Source organism: Accipiter gentilis, chromosome 13, assembly GCF_929443795.1.
Source record: "Accipiter gentilis chromosome 13, bAccGen1.1, whole genome shotgun sequence".
Lineage (NCBI taxonomy): Eukaryota > Metazoa > Chordata > Aves > Accipitriformes > Accipitridae > Astur > Astur gentilis.
In genome coordinates, this window is record NC_064892.1 from 34,350,867 (window position 1) to 34,369,586 (window position 18,720).

Genomic DNA, 18,720 nt, shown 5'->3' on the forward strand with positions numbered 1-18,720 from the left:
CCTAGAAATCAATTAATCTGCACAGATTTTTCTGTTGATTTATTATATATGCATATATCAACATGTAAACACATATTTCTTTATAATTAGAAATGTATGTATGTGTTTACTTATAAATGTACACAACAGATCAATAATATTAAATATATGCACTTCATAAATGGTAATATGTTTACCTGTGCCATCACTATTGCTCCAGCCCAACATACTTGCTTTTTCATGAGACAGTGCATACTTTTTAATAAACTTAACTTTCTTTACCATTTCTTCTTTTAAAATCTTCTAAAAACATGTTTGGGAAGTTCTCTTGAAGCACAGCCCATTGTATAAGAGAGTTTCTGGTGTGTGTTGTTGAACTGGGAATTATATCACAGTGAGTGTTGACCAAAATTTCACATTCCAGGCATAGCAAACCTTCCCATTGGTGGCAGAGAGGCTGAGGGGGGAAAAACCAAGAGGGAATCGGGGGAAATAGCTTCAAACTAGAACAAATTGCTGGAAGACTCTGTTGTCAAAAGGTCACATTCTTTCTTTAGGCAAACCTGCACAGCTCTGCTGGGGTCAGAAGAAGGAGTATGAGGAAGAGGAAGGCATACTGAGGAAATAATCCTTCCTGTATGACCTCTGGGTGCTGCCGCTTGACCCGAGTGGAGCACAGAAGAAGGGAAGAACTGGAAGGGAGCACACACAGCACTCAAGTGGAGAATTTTCTGAGACACTTTCAGCCTCTCATAGAAATACTGGTTGGAAGGAACCTCTCAAGCTCATCCAGTCCAGCTGCCTGCTTAAAGCAGGACTATCACTGATTCTAGATTAGGTCGGTTTTGGCTTTCTCCAGCCAAGCCTTAAAGACTGCCTAAGATGGGGACCCAAAACTTGTCTTGGTAGCCTTTTCCAGTGCTGCATGCCTTTCCTAGTTGATAAAGCCTTCCTAATGCCCTACTTGAACCTCCCAAGCTGTGATTTTTGTGGCCCCTTGCTGTACAATCTGCCACTAGTAAAAATAGTTTTGCTCCATCATCTTGGTAGCTATTCTTCAAGGAGGCTGTTATTAGATTGTCCCTTAGCCCTCTCTTGAAAATGGCTGTTGTAGGTGACTGCAGAAGGCAGTTGTGGGACCACTCTTAGCTATTGGCTATGTGGTAATCATTCCTCCCAGCAGGCAGTTGCTGCAGCTGAACCTTTCTGAGGTGGTGCTTGTAAGTCAAAGTTGAATCACTGGAAGGTTATAAATGTAAAGAGAAAAGTCATAAAATGGATTATGATGGAAAATGAATCTGTTGTATGTGCACTGAGAAAAGCTTTGTTGCTCTATATCAAAATAGATGTGCTACAAGTATGGAAATATCAGGTTTAGGATGGAATATTATGTCTGTTGTCTAATCTAATAGGCTGCACTTTGCTAGTATACTTTGGGCTACACCTATATCTAATCTTCTCAGGACCATTCTCTTGCATTTGGATATGCTGCCACACAGTAAGCTATGTCCATGCTGTTAAGCTTTTTTACCCTCCAGTTAAAGATTGCATCCAAATTCCCTATTGGGAATGGATCCTAGCTCATCCTAACTCCCACAGTCAGGCCATGGAGAAAGTTATTTTGCAGGAGCATGAGCCATGCCAGGGACTCTCTTAGCAGCAAAGACAAGTTCTGATGCTTGTGAGCTCCCTGGTGCTGTTTGGACATGTCTGCCTAGACACAACCTCAGCATCTAGTTTAGTTCACAGCAATGTTCTTTGTCTTTTGTGCTGTCTTCTCATAGGATTTTTTTCATAAAAATTTACAGTCTCCTTCTTGGCCCTATTAAAATCCAAGGTCTGACAGGATGGTTGGTGATTTGAATGTGGATCATTGTTAGTGGAGATCTCTCCTTTGTGTTAGGAAGAACTGTAAGTCCCAAACAAAGCAGAGCTGCAATTAAACTGGGCCCACATACCCCATGGGTGTGCATGCCAATAGAAGAGAAGGATGGCTGGCCTCAAGGAAAGGGACCAGAGCAGCTGATTTCTTCCATGCAGTCCTATCAAAGGTGTGTCAGTTGGCAAACAGGTAGGTCCTTAATGACAGTAATCTGACTCAGCAAGGACTTCTCCAAACTAATTGTCTGTACTCCCTTTGCAATTGAGAGATACATGTGTCTCCAGGGGGTAGTTCATCATCCTCTAAGGGGTGTCTAATAGAGACAGAATGAATTGCCCTCTGACAGTGCCTATTTCTCTCCATGATGCGCAGAAAGTTGTTTTAAATGACGTACTTAAACTAACTACTTAACTTCTAGAGTGTTAACGTTAGGTGAAGCAGATCTCTCCCAGTAGAGCTGGATGAATACCAAAGAAAATATTTGCAAACAAAGATTTGCACACTTGCTTTGGCTTTCAGAACCCCTTTTATCTGGTTTCCATAAACAGTATTTCAAGTAATATTTTATATGGGAATATTTTACAAGCAGATGCATTATTGTGGTGCAAATACTTGTGTGATACCTGCCAAACTGCAGGTGAAAGCTTGGCAGTTGAAGTTTGCAAGCCCTGCTTCTGGATCTAAAAAATTGGTTTCAGTCCTACCCCCTGAAGAACTCTGGAATTTTTACCATCCAAGTCCGGGAGGAGTAAAACCATCGTGTGTCTCTGAAGGCCAGTCACTCTCTGCAACTTGCCCATAGTGAATTCTTAATTCACAACCCACAGTAAACAGGCTGACATTTGTTTATGGAAAATATTTTCTGGGTCATTATGGATAACATGCTATTTTCTAAAAATCTACACCCTCTTTCTGATTGCTATTCAAGCAGAAGAAGAGACTAGCTTGCTTAGCATGCAAGTGACTTACCTCACTCTTGTTCTTGCTAACCTTGATTCTGTCTGAAGTAGATACTGGAAAAAGATGACTATTTCCTTGTCTTCTAAGCCATCTGTCCTTACTCTTCCAGCTAGTATTTTTATTAAGGCTTTTTATTTTATTCTATTTTATTGCATTTTATTTTATTGGATTTTATTGCATTTCAAAGCTAGTGAGTCTAAATCTGTCAAAGAGATGGTTCTCTGTAAAATGGATCATTACATTTTCAAAATTTAGTATCTCCACCATCCAAATGCAGTCTGGAATTTAAAGCAACTGTCTATACTTTGGATTAATAAATACAATTTTCATGATTTCTAAATGGATGTCGGTGCTGAGATAAACTAGGAAATATGACTGCTTCCAGTACTACTACTACCACCATTGTATATGTACTTGGCTGGAACTAGCTCACACCAATATCTGTCTCTGTTTTCATTATGTCCTTATTGCACTGATGGAAATAGCTCATGCACAGGGAGCTCTGCTTGTAAATGACATTACAATCATCAGTTTTAGAAGCAGTTTGGAAAAGAGATTTCATTTCCCTTCTGAAAAAAAAAACGGAAAAAAGTAGTCTCTGGACTTCTGAACAATTCTAGGCTGCTGTTGAAAAACCAAAACCCAGCATATTCTTGCTCTGAGTTGTCAAGACTTCTCTTCTCCTTCCTTTCTGCAATGAGTCTTGCTTTCTTTTTGTATCTTTCCCAGCTAAGATCTGATAAGGTTTGAGGGAAATCTTCTCAGGTATGTTTTGTTGGACTTGCCAAGTTTTATTCCAGTGAAAAATAATGTAGAAGAAAACCCTTAGCACCAGTACTTGAAAATAAGTATTACTATTTTATAAGCAGTGCTGATCTTGCTTCCCATTTGTTCCTAAGCTGTCAACTGAAAGCTGTTTTCTAGCAAATTGGAACTGTGTTAACTTCCTCAGCCACATATGTCTTCCATGTCCTCCTTACTCCCCTTCTTTTTACCTTCTGGTTAACCTGCCTCCTGGCCATTTCAGATGACCAGCATATTGCCACTCATTCAAAAGAGGTAAGTTCTCAAAACCAGATGAAACATCTCAGGTTTATCAGTCTTCTAGTAAGCATAGCACATGGAGCTCCTGGATCTCATCAGCTCCAGTGTCACCTGCCAGCCACCCCTAGCTGTGATTATACTCTCTTCCAGGACCTCCAACTGGAGGAGGTCCCTGCCCTACCAGGTCCCAGCAGCCCAAATCTCCTTGTCTCCTGAGCTGAAGCTTGTCTGGCATCCTTTCTCCCTGGCCCCATCCCTTCCCTGTCCACCTCTGTCTTGGTCCCGCTTCCTCTCTCCCTGAGGTCTTCAACCACATGTTGTGCACCAAAGGCTTGTTCTGTGGAGCTATGTGCTTGATGTTTGAACTGACATAGCAGTAATTCTCAAAACATAGGATGAGAAAGCTAGTGGTTGAGCACATCCCATGGATTAAGAAAAACCCAAACATATGAGAACTGTTGACAGAGGGCATTGTAGTCTTCCAACAACTAATCTGCACTTAAGGCAGATAAAAAGATGCAAGAGCCTCATGCTTTAATTTTTTGCCAATGTTTTCTTTCTACTTGGTATGCATGATCTCTGCTTTGGAAAAAAAAAAACCCAAACACCAACAAGCCAGGTTCAGAATAGCAGTTTCACAATGTTGAAGGCTATAGTGGCAATCCCTGTTTAGACAGTTCCCTCCCCAGCCACTCTTTTTTTCACTGAAGGTTACCTCCCCTTTTGCCATTTTCCTCTCTAAAAGCCAAAGGGGGGGGGGAGAAGGCAGTTTAACCTGGATTATGTCATTCATCCAGGGTATCACACTGTTTTACAAACAATTGTGTTGGCACAACTGAGAGGTCAGTGACCTGCAGTGCAAAGGCAGGAGAAGGGAGAGGGGAATTTCTTAAGCTGATACTGCTGCCAAAACCAAATTATTGTGAAACTGCACTGTTACATTCCATAAACGCTTTCTTCCAAACCTTATAGGACTTGTAGCAAATGGTGAAAATCAGTGGAGAAGGCCCCTTTGGACCAGGCTGAATGCTTTTGAATGCCTGATGGTAGCTGCAAAGGCTAAGCCATAGGTAGTCATTCAGTTCTGTATTAAGACAACATGAATTCTGATCCCTTCAGAGCAAAGCCATGGCTCACACAAACCAGTTCGACTCCTACAAAACTGAAAAGAGTGAATTATATTCTTAAATAGACATATGACCACCCAAGTGAGGTAATCCCACTGGTTGAAACTGTGCAAATGAGGCCAATGTCTGACCACAAGGGTATAAGAACTGCCAGCATGTCCAATTAGCAGGATAAAAGTAACTGCCCTCCTGGCTCACTAATTATTTTCAGTGTACACAGTGTGATGAAAACCCTTCCAAAAACCAGATCTGTCTTACAGCAGTTTGACTTACAGGTGGTGCAGAATGGAACGTTACTAAGTGCATTACGATTAATTATGCTTTCAAATGCACTGACTAAATTTGGCTGTGCAATTAGATAAATAATAACTGAAGGGAAAGGTTATATTTTGGAATTACGCATTCGAATAGATGAATAAGCCTTTTGCCTTAGGTGCTTCCTCCTGTGTCATGGCAGGCATCTTGTTATGAAGCCCTGTCTGTTGCAGACAAAATGCTCGTACAAATGCAGCTGCAACATCCATTTAAATGCGCAAGTGCCATTTCATGCACTCAGCATAAGCTCTTTAATTTATTTGGGTATCTGCCTCGAATATCAAAGAGGATGACATTTCAACAAAACAATGACCAAATGGTAACATCAAAGAGTCTGGCTTGGCAGCCTCCACTCTTTTCAGGGAATATTGACTCAAGCAGTGGCTGTTGCTGATTTCAGTCCTGGTGTGCTGAAGTGACCCCTGCATGCTGAGCAAGTGTGTAAGGGTGACTGACACATTCACAAAACATTGCCTTTTCTTTTTCTGTCTTCAAATTACCTTTCCATTTATTCTGCATTTCCTGAACATAGCCAATATTTAAAAATGGCCCACAGGTGTTCAACAAATGACTTTGAAAATATAATTTGAAATTATTGGTTTAGCTCACACAGGTTAAAGCATTTAGAGTGGGAGGGTGTCCTTGAGTAAAGGGGAAACCCCAGTGATGGGAAATTATGTCCCTGTCACTAGACCTTTTGTTGGTGGATTCCTACAAGAGCCATTCCTTTTCTTACCTCTTTTTAATATGCAGAAGGTGAGGGGCTTGGTTAACTTTAATCCAAGTGCTAGCAGCAGGGGATTGACACAAGTGCATTTACTGTCACCTTGGTAACCCTGTGTCTTGGAAGGGCTCAGCCACAAGTTAAGACCAGTTGGCTGGAGGTGAATTTGAACAAGGCAAGAGTATTGGTGAACAGAGGGAGTGCATTTCATAGCCTTGATAAAGTTTTGGCTGGGTGAAAGGTCATTTGGGGAAGTGATCAGATCTGCCTGTAGTTAAAGACTGTGCTTGAATTCCTCCCTACAGAAAGCAGCATCAGTGAGTAACTGGTGAAACACTGGCACAGTTTGCCCAGAGAGGTGGTAGATGCCCTATCTCTGGGATGGTCAGGTTGCACAGGGCTCTGAGCAACCTGATCTAGTTGAAGTTGTCCCTGCTCATTGTGGGGAGGTTGGACTAGATGACCTTTAAATGTCCTTTCCAACCCAAACCATTCTGTGATTCTATGACTAACACTTCCCATGGGCTTGAGCTGGCTTAGAGCCTGCATCCCACCCTTGTCAATAACAAACCCACTTCAGTTATCTGTGCTTTCAACATGTCTTGGATGGACTGTGGTAATTCAGATGGTCTGGGAATGAAGCCCTCTGCACCTAGCCCTTTGTAGAACAGAGCAGTGGGTTTCTACAGCAGCACAGGCTTTGCAGAACAGCTCAGACTGCTCTCCACATTCTCCACTGGCTTTGCATAGACCATCAAATCAAAGTCAATCTCCTACTGAGGCCCCGAAGGGTACTGAGATCCCCAACTCCTACAGAGTGCCTAATTCCCATTGCCTCCAAGCATGGGATTCATCATTCCTCCCTTTAGCTGCCAAACAGCTGGGCATCTTGTGTAAGCCAATTCTCTGTAGTTAGTGGATAGAGGAAGAGGCATCTCCTGTCTTTGTTCCCTAAAGAAGCCTATCTCTATGGGCAGCTGGGAAAGCTTAGACCCTGAGCTCAGATGAGGCACCAGGCTTTTAGATGGATCAAGTGAGGACAGAGGACTGAATCCCAACAGAAGTCAGTGTGAATGAGATCCCTAAACTTGCCTTTTCTGGATGTTCTTGAAGGCTGTTTGAATTGCTGAAGCTCCTGGGTGGTCACCCTTGTCACAGGTTTCACTCTGCTGGAATAATGAAATTCCTGGCCATTGAAACAAGCTTCAGCCTGTTATCTGAACATCTGGAATGAACTCCTCCAGGAACTAAGGCATGTCACAAATTGGACATCCTGCTCCAAGTGTAAGGTCCGTTTCTTTGCTAGGTCACTTCTTTGGCCACCCCTATCATAAATGCACAGCAGCATGCCTATTGAAAAATTGAACAGCTCATAAAATTGCCTGTACAACAACAACCAAGCAACAAGAAGACAGAAACCTCCAAGCCCAACAAACAAAAAATCACAGGTTACCAATGTGAGACACTCCACTGCCTATATTTCACCTGCAGAGGGGATGAAAGAGAAAACACATCAGGACTGTGTGACACTGCTGAAGGTCTAATGGGCAGTTATGTAAGTGCAGGGGAAGAACACATAAAAATGGAAGCAGTACTGACAACGGGAAGAGGCTTGATGTCTTTCCAAGAAATATGAACTGACCTGGAATGCATTTGAATTTGTGCAAGTAGTTGCGGAGAATGGTTTTCTCTACTTCTGGGACTAGGAGCTGTCTCAAGATCTTATACTTACAGCAGTTTTGAGTGAAATGGGTAACTCCTTCTTCTGAATGTTCCATCTTTATTCTGAATCTTAAAGGAGGTCTGTCTGATTCCATATCTGTGGAATACATTTCCAAGTTGAAAGACCTGGAAATGCATGAAAAAAACCTTTCAGGTGCAATGGTAGAGTTTACCATTCTCTACCCACCTACAAAGAAACCTGAATGTTTCTAATACTATAATGAGCTGAAAGCTCTGGCTGTTTAACTGCCACTGAGCACTTCACTTTAAAAATGGATAGATTTGGACTGTTTCCCAGATGTCACATTGTCACTTCTGAATGACACATTGGAAGAGGAAGTCAAATGAGGAAGCAGGTTCAGGAGTGGTGAGTGTGTAGCGGGTCCCTCTCACTTGCAGGGACCAGCCAGGAATCTAAGCAGCTGGCTGGGGGTGGGAGTGTGTGGGGGTGCAGTCAGCGTGTTGATTTTAGGTGCCTAACTTAGATGCCTACTTCTCTCCATTGCCTATATAAGGAAGAGAGTCTGGCAGCCATGGAGCGTGGGGAGCCCGAATTGCCCATCACTGTCTTACTAGTTGTCATGGCAACGAAGGCAGGCACCTAGCGAAGATGGTCTGAACGTGGTCCTGACTGACTGGCAAATGTATGCCACAGCTTGTGTCCAAGTGAGACAGCTGTAGTGTTCGTATCCCCGCTCGGAGTTCACACTCCTGTGCGCTGACAGCTGGAAGGAGCTGCAATTTGAAGCTGCCCTTTGAGAGTCTCGAACAACAAATCTCTGTCTCTCAATCTGTTTTTGCTCTTTGTGTTTTGGGCAAACTTGCGCGTGGACGACACATGGTGCTGCAGAAGGCAAACTCTCCATCCACGGTCCTCTGAAGCTGTATCACTGATGGGTGGGAAATTAAACTGCTTTGTTCACGGGACACACTCCTATGTAGGGAGATACCCTTGTGAAGCCAGCACTGCATCCCACGCCTTTCTTTGTAAATTACAAGATATTCTTTAAGCTCCTTATGGAATTGATCAGTTAATTAATCAGTTTATCTGCCTCTGCCCTACATCTAAATTTAAATCTTTGTTGCAATTCCATTCAAATCTCTTAAGCTCTGCTCAAAAAATCAGTAAGTGGAAGAACCGGTAGCCTGTAAATTGCTTCTCCCACAAATAAGGTCCATTTCAGTTATTGAACCATTTGTTTTATTTGGAGATGCTCTTGGACCTGCAGAGGCTAAGTCCACTCTTGATTATTGGAACAATTGTGCAAGTGAAGGAATTGGGTAATCTCGTAGTGATGCAAACGATGTAGTTTTCTATGAAGGCATTAGTGAAGAGTTGCAGGCATTCAGAATTAATTTCAGTAATGAGCTGGGATTTCAAATCTAAATACTCAGTTTCTAGCTGCATTGCAAATTCATACCCAGAATCCACTTTGTATTACTCACCACCTTTTGCAGCATTTAACAATAGTAATAGACTTTTTAAGACACTCAGGAAAAAAAGCAACAGAATTAGATTTCAAGCACAGCTAGCAAGGTGCTTGAGCTCAGCTAGGATCCTAACATATGGAAGCTGCTAAATCTAAGATTTTTGTTTAGTGCAATTGTATAGTCAAGGAACAGCTCTGAAATTTGGAACAGAGGCTCAGGTCAGGGCAGAATTGCTGGGGTAGGTGTTGAGCTCTGGGCTGTGCTTGTAGCTGTTGAGGAGCCTGGATGGTTCTGGCAGATGCTGTAGACTTTGCCTTGCTGCTTGCTTTGGACCTGACTGTCTTCTCACCTTAACTTAAGCCTGTATTAGAACTACGTTCATCTCAACCAAAAATCTATTCTCTGGTTCCAAAGCCTGGAATGCAATGGGCCATTCTTTCAGAATAGTTTTTCAGCTATTAATGTGCAGATCATCACTCCCAAAGCCCTACAGCACTGTGTGTGGATCAGGTGGAGGTATTACTGTAGAATGAGATGCAGTCGTTTGACAGTATTTGCAACAAATGATGTCTCTCAATTCAGGAATCGGGGAATAAAATTGTTCAGGCTTGTACATGTAGGACTTTATAAGCCTGTGAAAGATTTTTGTCTCTTTCTTGTGTATATATACTAGGTTTGATGTTAGCAATTTGGCTCATTAATAACTGATTTACATTTCCCAGACAGCAAATTGCTATCTGACACAAATTTATAAAAGAGCTTCATATTGTGAAATTCTCTAGCACAGTGAATCCTTTGTGGTTTTAACATAGGGAGTCTGTGATTAAAATTTTAATATAATCATTGCAGTCTCCTGGGATGCTTAAGAAAAAGAAAATGTTATTTCCTGCATCTTAGAGTTCATCGTGGTGGATGCATTTAAATGCCATCAATGGGATTCTTTCTGCTCTGAAAATGAAACAGAACAGAAAGTCCCTCAAAGCAAGTAAAGAACCTGAAGGATTCTTGATCTCTGCTGAAGCGTGAAGACTAACGTGCTACCACAGTATCGTCACAGTTTAACTCCAGGAGCTGAATTGTCAGAGCAGGCTCTGCAGTTCACTGCAGAAGCTAAAGATAGGAGGGGTAAGAAAAAGGCAGGTGTAAGGCTCCATTCCGCTCCCTGAAAAAGCAAGGTTTGCTGGATATTGCCCATCTTATCAGAATAAATTAGATCAGTTGGTTTGCTGCTTACATCTCTAGCAGCTGCTCGCTCAGAGCAGGGCTTACCGCAGTAGCTGGGGCTAATGTGTGGCCTTGCCGCACTGCCTTCCCCCCAGTCCTGCTCTCTGTAGGTGGGTTATGAGGGGTTGGTATGGGAGCTGTCACAGGAGGTGATCCTTCCCAAGTGAGCATCTCCAGCAGGTGGATCTGAAGATCTAGCCATGCCTTTGCATTGCTGAAGCCACCCTAGTGCTTGGAGGAATTGGGGATAAAGGCCAATTTAAGAAACCGAGTGTTATCGTTTAATCTATGATGCCTTTTTTTTTACTCACCCATTGCTCTGCATGAGTCCTGTTGTGATTGGCTCAAATTTGTCCTTACTGGAAACCTGTAGGAGGGTTTCCTGTCCACAGCTTATTCTAAGTACATGATGTTCAAAAACTCAAATGACATGGCTGCCTTAAGCCACATTGTCCTGCCTGTTAGGGAAATGGCTGAATGTAATTTTTCAAATACTTTTTTCAGTGCATGCTCAGTGTTGTTATTAGCTATGGCAGTGCAGACAGGTGTTGGTCAGGACTGCCACTTGTAAAGTCAGTGTTGCATATATACGTGCATATACATACATGCAAACTGACCAGACTCCTGTTGCCCTATCTGGCCAGGTCTACGCTACTAAACCAAACAGAGTGAAGGCATAGGCTTTAACGTGGTCTCATGACTGTCCACGCTGTTGAACTGTCGGCATGTTCCCTGGCACAGGTTTGGTTGGTTCTCACAAGTGGGGGCCCCGCCAACGCCTGGGCATTGCTTGTGGGACAGCAGAGACTGCTACAGGTAAAGCCCTTGGGGAAGGGTGGTTAGCTTGAGGAAAGCAAGCTCTGCTCTGTCATTTGCTTTTAGAGCCACAGATGAATCCTGAGCCCTTTTCTTTACCAGCAGAGTTGTGGTCTTTGAGTCCAAGTCCTTCAGGATAGTTGTAAAGCTGCATTTAGACAACTGTGGCCACTGTTGAGTCCCTGCTCCTGTGCAGCAGCTATAACCAGCTCAAATCCTTTGATAAAATTGGTCTTGTAGGAAATGTATTGCTTTGTCTTTAGCTTTTCCCAAATAAAAAATACCTGTCATGTTTCAGTGGAAAATGCCTCTCCCTGAAGTTCAAAGTCCCTTCTTTCCACTCTTCTTCCCTCTCCTTTCTGCAATGGCAGATGGCAACAGGATAAGGGGACAAGTAACCATGAAGGCTTTTCAGGTTTCGCCTCTTGGTGAAAGCAGTGTGACCTCTGCTGCAGCCTTCTAACATTTTTGACTAGTTCTCCAAGTAACGACTTTTGTAGGACCATCATGCAGAACTGTAGCGTCATCTTGAGAAAGGCCAGTAGAAACTTTGCTCAGGCATAGAAGTAACTAATGTGGCTGTGGAAGGGACTGCCCTGCCTTGTTCTCCCATCACGTGAACTGCAGCGGGGTGGTACACAGGGTAAAGCTAAGCTGCTCTGATTGCTGATCAGCTAAGCACCAAATACCTAAAGTGTCATTTCCCAAGGCTTGTGGACTTTCCACCATAAAGATTAACTTAAAAATTTTTAGTCTTGAAAAAGCAGTTGGATGGAGGATGCAGTATTTTTATGTGGCTGCTTACACATGTAAGTATTGGTGTTTTCATTAGGGGGTGCTTTTTAACAGTTGTTAAGACATCTTAATGAAGTAAAAAGGAAAAATAGTAATCTTCAGTTTGGAAGCTGGTGGCATCTACACTGCAAAATGGTACCACATTTTATCTATTGATCACACTTGAAGATCCCGGACATGGTTCTAGTTAAGTTTCAAGTATGCTGAAAATGAGCCAAGAACATAGTTTTCAAGTTGCATTATCATGGTCATGTCACTTTCCAAAGTATCACTAAATTGTTCCTTTATTTTTTCCTTTGCCAAAGAGGTAGGAGACTGTTTTGCTGCCTGGAAAAATGCCTGCCTAGAAGTAGAGGTCCAGATCTTTAACAAGGGTAAATTGGCAAAACCCCACTGATTGTAATAGAGCAACGCCGATTTTTGTCAGTTCGGTATCTGGCCCATCAGACTTTCAACTGTTATCACCACAGGCAGAATTCAAATTGACACAGCGTGGGCTAACATGATTGAATGCAGAGCAGGCTGCCTGGTTTCCTAAATTATTTTAATAACAGAAAGAATGTAGCTGGAATGCCAGGCTAAGATCCCTACCTGGATAAAGGCCCAGATTTTATTTATTTATTTATTTTTAAATAAGCCTGTTCCAAAGTCATTACTTTTCCTTTATGGAGTTTTTCATTACATGGTTCCCAGGAACAAAAGTCTCAAGATTCCCTTTGGAGCTGCAAAATTCCACAGTTTCAGGTAGAAAGTATTGCCTTGAATAGGTCTCGTAGGATAAGTGAATTATAGAAACAGCGAAGGAGCCTGCCCCTCTCCAGAACCCATATCGGAGCATCTGCTAAATCCAGCTCTGAGACACATCTGCACCAGGAGTTGCATTTCCAGGGGCTCTGGTGGGTCACCAATGCTGTGAACTGCCCAAAGCCACCCAGCATCCTGGAGCCCACCGACTCCCAGGGATTGCACCAGTCTCAGGCTGCAACACGTCAGTGCAGGTGTGTTTCGAAGCGTTTGCTATGCAGCCACAGTTGCCTGGCGGTGCCCAGGAGAGCCGGGAACACGCGGCTCTGCCCATGGGAGCTGAGCCACGGCCCTGCTGAAAAGCTGCTGCGGGAGCCCCGACGCAGCGCGAAGAAGGTGGGATCCCACAGAGAGGGGTGTGCGCTGTAGGATGGTGTTGTCCTGGTGGGATGGAAGGTGTGTCATCTCCTCTGAGCTTCACTGGCTGGCAGAGATCCTACAGCAGCAGGGCTGTGAGCCGGGCCACCGTCCTCCAACATGGGCTTCGGACAGCATAGGCTGAAATGTCCATAGGAACAGTAATAATCTGCACATCAATAAATTTGCCCATTGAAGGTGCCAAATTAGAAACAAAACCATAACAATTTGATTTCGCCCCTTAGGAAGAAGAGTTGTGTTTTTCCTCACTTGAAAGAATTCAGACATTTTACTTTCATCTGCCCTTGTTGTGTCTGAACAAAGCCAGCCGATTACTCGATATCTCGGCTCTGATTTGGGGTGTATTTTTTATTCCTCTTAGAGATTCAGAGGGTGGTAAAAAGCCTCATTGTAATTCAGTAATTAGTATGTCTCCTTCTTCTTTTGACCAGGAATGCAAGGGTATCCTTTTCTGTGAATGTCATTTTCTCTCTGGGCTCTTGTACTTTAATTTCCTAGATGTGAAAACAGGAACAGAAGATGAATTAGGTATTGAAATGAGGGGATATGAGCATGACTCTCTTCTCCTACAGAACTTTTTCTTTTAAAGAAAAAAAACTTTTGTAGTTAAGCAAAAGAGAATAAGGGGGTTTATAAATCAATTGTAATGAATAAAATGTTTTTATCCTTCAAGAACTTTATTCAGGAGAACAAACTTAGTTTAAAGAAAATTCAAAGCTTTAGCGCACGTACTGTTTTTGTCTATTTTCTCTTCTCCCACCTACCATCCCAGCAATCTGGCTTTACCTCTTGAGTTATTAATCTAGGTTTTGTGGTTTGGGTGGATAAATAACTATTTTATTATGCCTAACACAGCAATGCCCTGATGTTTAATATGTTATTGGTACACAAATATTAAGCCACAAAGGCAATGTTTGGTATCTGGATGAAGGGGTCTTAGGTGAGATGAGCTTGTCTACCTCTGCTTTCAAATACACAGGGATTAGTTTGAAAAAAAGTAAATATCTCTTCTTGATGAAGGAGGGGACTTATACATTGCTAACATTTGTTTTCTTGGATTTTTTTTTTTTCTCTTAAAGGCATATTTGTATTCTGCCTTGCCCGATGGCACAGGGGGGTCTGTCTTATCCAGTCTTTGTTAGTATATTGCTTTTCTACCTCCTGCCCAATGATGGTTGAGCTGTTCTGAGGTTAAAAGCACCAGGGCTAAAATGCTACTGGTGGTGTGGGAGAGGGACACATACCTCCCTCAGCACCACTCGCCTGTCCTCTGCTGCTTGCACTGGCTTCTTACGCTATGGTGTAAATGGGAGGACTTCATCTTGCTCAAAAGGTTGGTGTTGGGATTTCTAAAGGATTGCATCATTTCTAAGTAATTCTTCACTTCCCTGAATCATGGTGAGTCCTTTCTGGGGATGATAGCGTTGCCTGTTATGGCAGAGATCATCTTTGTGAATGAGTTGGGCTATTCTCCGCGGTACCCCAAAAAATGTGGAACTGAGCCCAGAATGACTGCAAACCATGCTGCTTTTAGTGTACAAATGATACGTCTTTGCCCTCCCATCCTCCAGGAGCAACAGAGGTTTATGTTTTTTTCTTCCCAAGGACTGGGCTGGGACCTGACAGACGTCCATCGGTTCTCTATTTTTCTCCTTTGGAAGGTGCTCATATATGGCACGAAGACCTGAGCAGATGACAGGAAAAGGTACAATCACCACTTTCCTCAGCTGCAAGTCCCAGTCCCTTGGACACCTCTGTGAATGCTGGACGCCTGGATGCCAGGAGCTCTCCTACTCATCCCAAGTCCAGTGTTTGTCCCGCTCATCTGAGGGCTTCCTGTGACGTCTTCCTTGGTAGTCAGAGCAGGGAGTATTCACAGCAATGCTGCTCAGTAAACACTCATTTCATGGAAAAAAACTGAGAGACTCTTTCTTTTGTTGGAAATTTTTCATGAATTATTTTTGTTTAGGAAAACATGATATCATTCTGATGGTAAGAAAACAAACTAGCAGGCCAGCTTTCTGTTACTCCTAAAATATCACCTCCTATTTTTCATTTTGGAATGTAAAAGAAGAAAGTGGAGAAATAAAATAGCCAAAACCAAACCCTGTGTCTGCTTCTTAGCTTTTGCATCTTTTCCCGCCTTTGGCCACTGCTTGAAAACAGAAAAAAAAGAGAAAGACGGTGTGCAAAAAAGCATGTTTTCCCCTTGCAACGTGAAAACTTAGAAATTGAAAAGGATAGTTTGTTTTTTTTTTTTTTCTGATTGTAAAATTACCTTTTGGGGGGAAAATTTCTTTTAAATCAACCCCTATTTTTCAGTGAAGACATTCAAACCAGTTTGGCTCACCACATTTCATGGCTCAGCCTTCTCAGACCGCAAATTATAGATGTCATAACAAATGTCAAAAATACAGCAGAACGTAATAAAGTATATATGCACAGACACAAGCACAGTCAGTCATATACACACACATGAATGTGTGTGTATAGTCACTTGTGTGTGTATGAATATATGTGTGTATAAATGTCTCTGCATGTGCATGTCTATGTGCGTCTGCATGTACAGAGGTAAAGTAAATGTGTCTATGCTTGCAAGCCAAGGAAGTGCCTGAGAGGTCCTGCTTCAGGAGGGTCTCCTTTGGCTGTTGGGAAGATCCCTTTCCATGCAACGTTTACCTGTGGTCCCCCCTGTTTTTACGGGCACTATCAAATGCTCTGACCAGAATGAGACCTACGCAGCAGCACCGTGAGGCTGTGTTTCAACCAGATGCTTGGCACATTTGTTATCTGTGCAAGGAAAGCTCAAAGGCTTTGCATCTGTCACAAGGGAGTGGCAATACAGCCTAGAAATCAAACTTGGGGTGTGATGCAAAAATGCAGTCCTTAAGAGACCCTTTCAAGCAAGAGTGGGAACACTTTACACCTTCCATTACATTCATCAGGCCACGTGGCAACCATACAAAGTGAGGGAGGATACTTAAGAAGCAAGTTCCTTCCCTTGGGACATGCCACAAAAGTTGGAGTAGCGTTTTGTGTAAGGTTGCACAGCAGTCAAGCAGAGACAGTAAAGAGGAACTGTTTATTTAGTGGGAAAATAAATTTAAGTGAGTTGAATTGTCCAGATTTATGTTTTGGCTGTGTTAGCAGAGTTAACTAGCGCCCGTACAAAGCCTCTTGAAAAAAAACATCTGAGTTTAAGTCTTGCATACAAGGTAGTCCCTCATGCTGCTTGCAATACCAGAGCAGTGGTTCAGCATTAATTCAGACATCTTTCTCACTTTGCTTGGGTTTGGGCAAGAGCTCAGGTGGTGGCCCCCACCCTCCCCACCAGCTCCTCTCTGTGCAGCATACATCTCAGCTCCTCACCTCCCAGACGTTCTCTGGATGCTGTCACATACTAGTAAAAGCTCTGCATTTTATGTCTCTGCAGGTTTTGTTGCAGGCGAGTAACTCCTTGACAAATGGGCAGGGGATTTTCTTCAGCCTGCAGCCCCCGTGCATGAGAGGTGTCCTGAGAAGCAAGTTTCTCTGCGCCTCTGCCTGACAGCTGTGCTGACTGCAAATGCCACATCCCCTTCATTGTCCTCATTTTCCTACCTCCTCTGTGGGACAGCCAAGCAGAGTGTGAGGTAGAAATCTTTGGCTGAACACTGAGTGACCCAGTGTGTCCTCTCAGCATGACTCTAGGCTAACAGGTCTCTTGGCAGGGCTCTTTGGTGCAACTTTGAACTGATGTGTTTATACTGCCTCCAGTTTCAATGCTACCTTGATAGCAGTTAGTCCTGGGATGTCTGCTCTGTATTGCACCGTGTCTCCAAGCCTGTCCTGCTTCTCTGCAGCCACTGTTTAAACTCAGGCTAATTGTAATCCCAAAGCACTGCTGAAAAGACAGCTCTTAATACAGCTGCCTCGCCTCCTTTTTATCACTATAGAGGTGTCTTGCTCCTAAGGTAATGCCTTCTTATATGGGATTCAAAGAGGCAGCTCAAGTATCAAGAGATGACTTGATGAGATGCTGCCAGAGTCTGCCCTCAAACAGTATGGTTTCAGTCTTCCATGCTACTCCGAACTTTGCAGTAGTTCCGCCGGTTTTCAGTACAAGGCTGTGATAGCAGACCCACTTCCCACACTGCTATCATCTTTGGCTAACACAAGTCCTGCAGATAACAACAGATCAAGAGTGCCGGTCTCTGACCTAGCAGCCTTTACACCTTGATCCTCCCTTAGCACCCAGCAAAAGGGGAGATGGGCTCTGCAGCATGATGTGTCTGTCCTCTGATGGCTCAAAGGGAAGGGGAGGGATGAATGTAGCCCTAGAATGAGAGGCCTCCATGCACATCCTGGTTTGCAGCTCTGTTACAGTCGAGAATGTTCCTGTGCCAGAAAAAGACTCCCTTGATTAATGATATTTCTGCATGATGTTTATTTTCTATTTTGTTATGCAACCTTCCATTGACAGATGTGCTCACAGTGTTTAGGGTCCCCACGCTAAGAGGAGTGCAAGCCCAGTACTTTTTATCCCTGTTAAACATCAGAGGGATGTGAAATGCTATCTGTTTTTAAAAGACATTCATTGAAGTTTATTTTTGTTCCTGCTAAAAATATGTATTTATTGTGTGGCTAGGAAAGAACTTCTTGGTCTGGCTGAGCAGCTGCTCCAAGTGATCTGTCAATGTGCTCTCAGCCTCAGGTACAAAGCAGTGTCCCATGGTCTTTGGTTTGACCATGCAGAAGTCAGTAGTGAAACTGCTCTTGGCAGGTCTGACGTATAGCTATAGCATTTTACCTCCCAGTGGGTTGTTTTAGTTACTGAAAAGGAGTTCCTGCTGCCAGCCAGAAACTATGGTCACCAATCTGCCCTCTTATGTGTAAGATAGGTACAAACCCATTGGAATAAATCGGACTGGCCTAGGAGCAGCAAGGCAGGTTCATCCCAGTCTCTGGACTAAGGCAGCTGTGTGGGTCAGGAAAACAGGAGTTCACAGCTTCAGGAAGAAAAGAAAAAAATATTTATCCTCATCTGACATGCAAAGTAACCCCCCTTAGAAACGCAGGTAAGCCAAGCTTCCAGGAAAGTTTCTGCAGGGATGACATCCTCTTAAAGCGGCTGAGAAGGGCTCTCCCTGACATGCAGCACACACGCACCTCGTGTGCTGTGCCAGATCAGTCTCCTTAGAGAATGGGTGAACTGACTATTTCTACTTTTCTGACTCTCATATTTGGGAGCTGGTGTCTACCCTGGCTTTTGTCTGTCCCCCAGATTTCACAGAGCAGGTATATCTGCAGAGACACCGGCACACACAGACACCTGTAACAGCCCCGTGCTTTGGAGGGACTCTCACAGGGATCTGGAGTTCTCCTTGTTTCTCAACTATGCTTCCACAGTGCCCAGAGATCCAGCTCAGGCAGGTAATACACAGGTCCTATGAGAGCACTTTTCATCCCCTGCTCTTAATATATCAGAACCCCAGAGTACAGACAGTCAGATACTGGCAGAGAGGCAATCTTGGTACTTG